We start from the raw sequence: 7,500 nt of genomic DNA, 5'->3' as shown, positions 1-7,500 counted from the left end.
GCTGGGTAGGGTGAAGGGCCTCCCGCCAGGCGGCAGGCCCTCGAGTCGGACGGTCCACGCGAAGGGAGGAAGCTGATTGCTTGAAACAACAGCCGAGGCTGGCCAAGCAGTCCATCCCTAAACGGACCGAGAGTGCCCAATCGATCAGAGTACGGCCGGGGCATCCCCTCTGCAGGCCGCCCTGCGCGGGGGGATGCCGATTCGGGTAAAAAAAAGGACCGCCGGGAAGGGGCCTGAGAGGCAGGTGCGTACCCGGGTACCCGGGCCCCCGGGGACCCCGGCGGGCGGGCCCGGGCGCTGCCTTCCCCGTCTCGCCATCGCCGGACCTCACGGAGGTCTGACCCAGCAAACCCGGCGGAAAAAGGACCATCGGGAAGGGGCTGAGAGGCAGGAGCGTACCCGGGCCCCTGGGGGCCCCGGCGGGCGGGCCCCGGGTCTGCCTTCCCCCCTCTCGGGATCGCCGGACCTCACGGAGGTCTGACCCAGCAAACTCGGAGAAAAAGACCCGTCGGGAAGGGGGCTGGGAGGCAGGTGTGCGCACCCGGGCCCCTGGGGGCCCCGCTTCGGGCGGGCCCAGGGGCTGCCTTCCCCCGTCTCGGGATCCACGGACCTCACGGGGCTCCGACCCAGAAAACTCGGAGAGAAAGGACCATCGGGAAGGGCTGAGAGGCAGGAGCGTACCCGGGCCCCTGGGGGCCCCGGCGGGCGGGCCCCGGGTCTGCCTTCCCCTGATTCAGTATCGCCAAACATCACTTTGGTCTGACTGACCCTCTCCCTAGTAATCCGGAGGAAAATTACCCCCCTTTCTTGTAATCCGTGCGCACGAGGTGACAGAGGGGACCCTAGGCGCGAATGTACCCGACCTCCTGGAGCCCTCGCTGGGATCCGGGAGGCAAATGGACCCTCATCGAGACCCAGGCGAGCTCGGCCATCTGGTCGCCCCATAGGAAAGCATTGTGCGCGACCAGATGGCCGAAGGGGCCTGCGCGACCAGATGGCCGAAGGGGCCTGCGCGACCAGATGGCCGAGGGGACGTGCGCGACCAGATGGCCGAGGGGACAGGCGCGACCAGATGGCCCAGGGGAAAGGCAAAAGGGAAGGGGGAGCTTCCCCGGGCCCTCTGGACCCCGCACCCGGGCACCCTGCCGCCGCGGCAGGACCCGGGACGGAGCCCGGGGCGGGGAGGCCGCCCTCACCGGGGCCCCCCCCCAGGGGCCCGGCCGGAGCACCTGAACCCAGGCGAGCGAGGGGAGGCTCCCCGGCCACGACGGAACCCCGTCCCGGGCCTTTGGCAGTGCCGCAGGCCGGGGACAGGGCCCGGGGACGGAGACCCCGACCCGGGGCCCGGCCGGGCCCCTGGAACCAGCCGGGGCTCCCGGGACCGCAGGCGATGGGGAAGCCTCCCCGGGCCCTCCGGACCGCGCCCCGGGCACCCTGCCACGCGGAAGGACCCAGGACGGAGCCCGGGGCGGGGAGGCCGCCCTCCCCGGGGCCCCCAGGGGCCCGGCCGGAGCACCTGAACCCAGGCGAGCGAGGGGAGGCTCCCCGGCCACGACGGAACCCCGTCCCGGGCCTTTGGCAGTGCCGCAGGCCGGGGGACAGGGCCCGGGGACGGAGACCCCGACCCGGGGCCCGGCCGGGCCCCTGGAACCAGCCGGGGCTCCCGGGACCGCAGGCGATGGGGAAGCCTCCCCGGGCCCTCCGGACCGCGCCCCGGGCACCCTGCCACGCGGAAGGACCCAGGACGGAGCCCGGGGCGGGAGGCCGCCCTCCCCGGGCCCCCAGGGGCCCGGCCGGAGCACCTGAACCCAGGCGAGCGAGGGCAGGCTCCCCGGCCACGACGGAACCCCGTCCCGGGCCTTTGGCAGTGCCGCAGGCCGGGGGACAGGGCCCGGGGACGGAGACCCCGACCCGGGGCCCGGCCGGGCCCCTGGAACCAGCCGGGGCTCCCGGGACCGCAGGCGATGGGGAAGCCTCCCCGGGCCCTCCGGACCGCGCCCCGGGCACCCTGCCACGCGGAAGGACCCAGGACGGGGAGGCCGCCCTCCCCGGGGCCCCCAGGGGCCCGGCCGGAGCACCTGAACCCAGGCGAGCGAGGGGAGGCTCCCCGGCCACGACGGAACCCCGTCCCGGGCCTTTGGCAGTGCCGCAGGCCGGGGGACAGGGCCCGGGGACGGAGACCCCGACCCGGGGCCCGGCCGGGCCCCTGGAACCAGCCGGGGCTCCCGGGACCGCAGGCGATGGGGAAGCCTCCCCGGGCCCTCCGGACCGCGCCCCGGGCACCCTGCCACGCGGAAGGACCCAGGACGGAGCCCGGGGCGGGGAGGGCCGCCCTCCCCGGGGCCCCCAGGGGCCCGGCCGGGGCTCCGGAACCCAGACGAGCGAGGGGAGGCTCCCCGGCCACAACGGAACCCCGTCCCGGGCCTTTGGCAGTGCCGCAGGCTGGGGGACGGGGCCCGGGGCCGGAGACCCCGACCCGGGGCCCGGCCGGGCCCCTGGACCCAGCCGGGGCTCCGGGGACCGCAGGCGCAGGGGAAGCCTCCCCGGGCCCTCTGGACCCCTCCCCGGGCACCCTGCCACGCGGCAGGACCCGGGACGGAGCCCGGGGTGGGGAGGCCGCCCTCCCCGGGGCCCCCAGGGGCCCGGCCGGAGCTCCGGGACCCAGACGAGCGAGGGGAGGCTCCCCGGCCCCAACGGAACCCCGTCCCGGGCCTTTGGCAGTGCCGCAGGCCGGGGGACTGGGCCCGGGGCCAAAGGCCTCAACCCGGGGCCCGGCCGGGCCCCTGGAACCAGCCGGGGCTCCGGGGACCGCAGGCGCAGGGGAAGCCTCCCGGGGCCCTCCGGACCCCTCCCCGGGCACCCTGCCACGCGGCAGGACCCGGGACGGAGACCGGGGTGGGGAGCCTGCCCTCCCCGGGGCCCCCAGGGGCCCGGCCGGAGCTCCTGAACCCAATGCAGCCACGGGAGGCACCCCGGCCGCAACGGAACCCCGTCCCGGGCCTTTGGCAGTGCCGCAGGCCGGGGGACGGCGCCCGGGGCCGGAGACCCCGACCCGGGGCCCGGCCGGGCCCCTGGACCCAGCCGGGGCTCCGAGGACCGCAGGTGCAGGGGAAGCCTCCCCGGGCCCTCCGGACCCTTCCCCGGGCACCCTGCCACGCGGCAGGACCCGGGACGGAGACCGGGGCGGGGAGGCCGCCCTCCCCGGGGCCCGGCCGGAGCTCCTGAACCCAATCCAGCCACGGGAGGCACCCCGGCCACAACGGAACCCCGTCCCGGGCCTTTGGCGGTGCCGCAGGCCGGGGGACGGCACCCGGGGCCGGAGACCCCGACCCGGGGCCCGGCCGGGCCCCTGGACCCATCCGGGGCTCCCGGGCGCGCAGGGGAAGGCCCTCCGGCCACCCTGCCACACGGCAGGACCCAGTTGCCGGCTGAGGACCGAGAGGGGTCCCAGAGTACCCTGTCCCTAGTAATCCGGAGGAAGGCTACCCCCCGTTCTTGAAACCCGCACGCTCCGAGTGACGGAGGGGACCCTAGGGGCGAACGCACCCGGCCTCCTGGAGCCCCGGCTGGGATCTGAGAGGCAAATGGACCCTCATCGGGACTTCCAGGCCTGGCCCTGCCATCTGGTCGCCCCATTGGAAAGCATTGCGCGCGACCAGATGGCCGAGGGGAAAGGAGCCACCAGGTGGCCGGCAACTGAAAGGACTCCCGCCTGCCCACCCACCAGGGGCTCGGGGTGGGGACTCTGCTTCCCGGCTGGGCCTCAGGCACGGGGAGGACCACCGGAGCTCTCGGGGCCTGGGCGTACCCGGGGGAGGACTGCCCGGGACCCGTGGAGCCCGTCCCTGGGCACTTTGCCATGCCGCGGCCCGGAGGAGGGAAGCCCCGGGGACCTGGGAGGATGTTGCCCGGGCGTAGCCCATCTGGTCCCCGGCAATGAACCGCACAACCCCAGCATGGGTGTTTCGGCATACCCTGCCCCTACTAATCCGGAGGAAGGATACCCTCCTTTCTTGTAACCCGCGCGCTGCGAGTGACGGAGGGGACCCTAGGCGCGGACGCGCCCGGCCTCCTGGAGCCCTGGCTGGGATCCGGGAGGCGAATGGACCCTCATCGGGACTTCCAGGCCGGCCCGGCCATCTGGTCGCCCCATTGGAAAGCATTGCGCGCGACCAGATGGCCGAGGGGAAAGGAGCGACCGGATGGCCGGCAACTGAAAGGGCTCCCGTCTGCCCGAGCCATAGCGGTAGGGCTCCCGCCTGCCCACCCTCACACCAAGGGCTCGGGGGGGGACTCTGCTTCCCGGGTTGGCCTCGGGCACGGGGAGGTCCACCGGAGCTCTCGGGGCCTGGGCGCCCGGGGGAGGACTGCCCGGGACCCGTGGAGCCCGTCCCTGGGCACTTTGCCATGCCGCGGCCCGGAGGAGGGAAGCCCCCGGAGGCCTTGGAGGATGTTGCCCGGGCGTCGCCCATCTGGTCCCCGGCAATGAACCGCACAGCCCCAGCATGGGTGTTCCGGCATACCCTGCCCCTAATAATCCGGAGGAAGGATACCCCCCTTTCTTGTAACCCGCACGCTGCAAGTGACGGAGGGGACCCTAGGCGCGGACGCGCCCGGCCTCCCGGAGCCCTGGCTGGGATCCGGGAGGCGAATGGACCCTCATCGGGACTTCCAGGCCGGCCCGGCCATCTGGTCGCCCCATTGGAAAGCATTGCGCGCGACCAGATGGCCGAGGGGAAAGGCGCGACCAGGTGGCCGGCAACTGAAAGGGCTCCCGTCTGCCCGAGCCATAGCGGTAGGGTTCCCGCCTGCCCACGCAGGGCTCCGTGGCTGCAGGGCTCTGGGCCTGCAGGGCTCCGGGGCTGCAGGGCTCCGGGGCTGCAGGGCTCCGGGGCTGCAGGGCTCTGGGCCTGCAGGGCTCTGGGCCTGCAGGGCTCCGGGGCTGCAGGGCTCCGGGGCTGCAGGGCTCTGGGGCTGCAGGGCTCCGGGGCTGCAGGGCTCCGGGGCTGCAGGGCTCCGGGGCTGCAGGGCTCTGGGCCTGCAGGGCTCCGGGGCTGCAGGGCTCCGGGCCTGCAGGGCTCCGGGGCTGCAGGGCCTTGGGCCTGCTAGGGTTCCGGGCCTGCAGGGCTCCAGGGCTCCGTGCTGAAGGGCTCCAGGGTCTGCAGGGCTTTGGGGCTGCAGGCCTCGGGGGACGCCCGGGAGACCCATGGAGCCCGTCCTGGGCACTTTGCCTCGCCGCGGGCTGGAGGAGGAAGCACCCGACGCCCCGGGGAAGTGTCGTCCGGGCTTGGCCCATCTGGTCCCCGCCTGAGAACCGCAATCCCCAGGAGGGGTGTCCCGGCATACCCTGCCCCTACTAATCCGGAGGAAGGCTACCCACCTTTCTTGTAACCCTCGCGCTCCGAGTGACGGAGGGGACCCTAGGCGCGGACGCGCCCGGCCTCCTGGAGCCCTGGCTGGGATCCGCGAGGCGAATGGACCCTCATCGGGACTTCCAGGCCGGCCCGGCCATCTGGTCGCCCCATTGGAAAGCATTGCGCGCGACCAGATGGCCGAGGGAAAGGTGCGACCAGATGGCCGGGACCGGAAGGACTCCCAGCTGCCCACACCGAGCCATAGCGGTAGGGCTCCCGACTGCCCTTGCAGGGCTCCGGGGCTCTGCACCAGGGTCCCTTGTCCCGGGCAGATGGACACTTGGCAGGCCGCAGGACGTGGGATCCCAGGCCCTGACCAAAAATCAGGAGGCCCGGGGCCGGTCCCTGCTTCTCAACACAGCCAGGCTGGGGAGGTCGGGGAGCCTGCCCAAGCACGAGGGACCCGTCCCGGGCACACAGTCCATGAGGTTGTGCGCTCGTTTTCCACAATTTTCTTCAGAATAGTGCGTAGTTGCGCTAGGCAAAGTCCGCCCAGCCCTACTCAGGATGTGCTCTCGTTTTCCACAAATTTTTTTAAAATTCTGCTACGCAAAGTCCGCCCAGCCCTAAGCAAACTCCTACTACGCAGTGGAAAGGACTTAGCCAGCCACCCACCCACCTGGCCCGGTCCCTGCTTCTGATCCCAGCCAGGTCTGGGGAGACTCCCTTCGCCCAATGGACCACGTCACGGGCACCCGGACCCTTACCAGGCCGCAGGACGGGTTCTCACAAACCACACGGTTGTATAGGGGTGGGCAGAAAACTACGCTCCGTCAGCGTAGCAGATAAAGCCAGCCACTCCTGCACACCGGCCCGGTCCCTGCTTCTGATAGCAGCCAGGCCGGAGAGAGCCTCCCTGGGCCCCGGTGGACCCCTGTCTCCAGCACCTAGACCCTCGGCTGTCTTGCAGGACGGGGGTGGCTCACGCACCCCGGGGCCCGCCGGACGGTGCAAGAGCCCCGGGCCCGGTCCCAGCTTCAGAACCCTAGCCAGGCCGGGGAGAAACTCCCTGGGCCCCGGTGGACACCCTTCCCCAGCGCATGGACCCTCGGCTGGCTTGCAGGACGGGGGGCTCCCGCTCCCTGGGACACTGGGACGGAGCACAAGCCCCGGACCCGGGCCCAGCTTCCGAACCCCAGCCAGGCCAGGGAGAGCCTCCCCGGGCCCTGGTGGACACCCTGTCCCCAGCGCCCGGACCCTCGGCTGGCTTGCGGGACAGGGGGCTCCCGCACCCCGGGAACGGAGCTCCAGCACCGGGCCCGGGACCAGCTTCCGGACCCCCAGCCAGGCCGGGGAGAGCCTCCCCGGGCCCCGGTGCACACCCGTCCCCAGCGCCCGGACCCTCGGCTGGCTTGCGGGACAGGGGGCTCCCGTACCCCAGGATGGAGCTCCAGCACCGGGCCCAGCTTCCGGACCCCCAGCCAGGCCGGGGAGAGCCTCCCCGGGCCCCGGTGGACACCCGGTCCCAGCGCCCAGACCCTCGGCTGGCTTGCGGGACAGGGGGCTCCCGCACCCCGGGAACGGAGCTCCAGCACCGGGCCCAGCTCCCGGACCTCCAGCCAGGCCCAGGGAGAGACTCCCAGGGACCCGGTGGACACCCTGTCCCCAGCGCCCTGACCCTCGGCTGGCTTGCGGGACAGGGGGCTCCCGCACCCCGGGAACGGAGCCGCACCCTGGGACGGAGCTCCAGCACCGGGCCCAGCTTCCGAACCCCCAGCCAGGCCGGGGAGAGCCTCCCGGGCCCCGGTGGACCCTCTCTTCCCTAGCGCCCGTACCCTCAGCTGGTTCGCAGGACGGGGGGGCTCCCGGGCTCTGGGACGGAGCCGCACCCTGGGACGGAGCTCCAACCCCGGGCCCAGCTTCCGGACCTCCAGCCAGGCCAGGGACAGCCTCCCCGGGCCCCCGGTGGACCCCCTGTCCCCAGCGACCGGACCCTCGGCTGGCTTGCGGGACAGGGGGCTCCCGCACCCCGGGAACGGAGCTCCAGCACCGGGCCCAGCTCCCGGACCTCCAGCCAGGCCCGGGGAAAGACTCCCAGGGACCCGGTGGACACCCTGTCCCCAGCGCCCGGACCCTCGGCTGGCTT

The sequence above is a fragment of the Triturus cristatus genome, unplaced genomic scaffold, assembly GCF_964204655.1.
Source record: "Triturus cristatus unplaced genomic scaffold, aTriCri1.1 SCAFFOLD_1207, whole genome shotgun sequence".
Taxonomy (NCBI): Eukaryota; Metazoa; Chordata; class Amphibia; order Caudata; family Salamandridae; genus Triturus; species Triturus cristatus.
Note: the sequence above shows the minus strand (reverse complement) of the source record.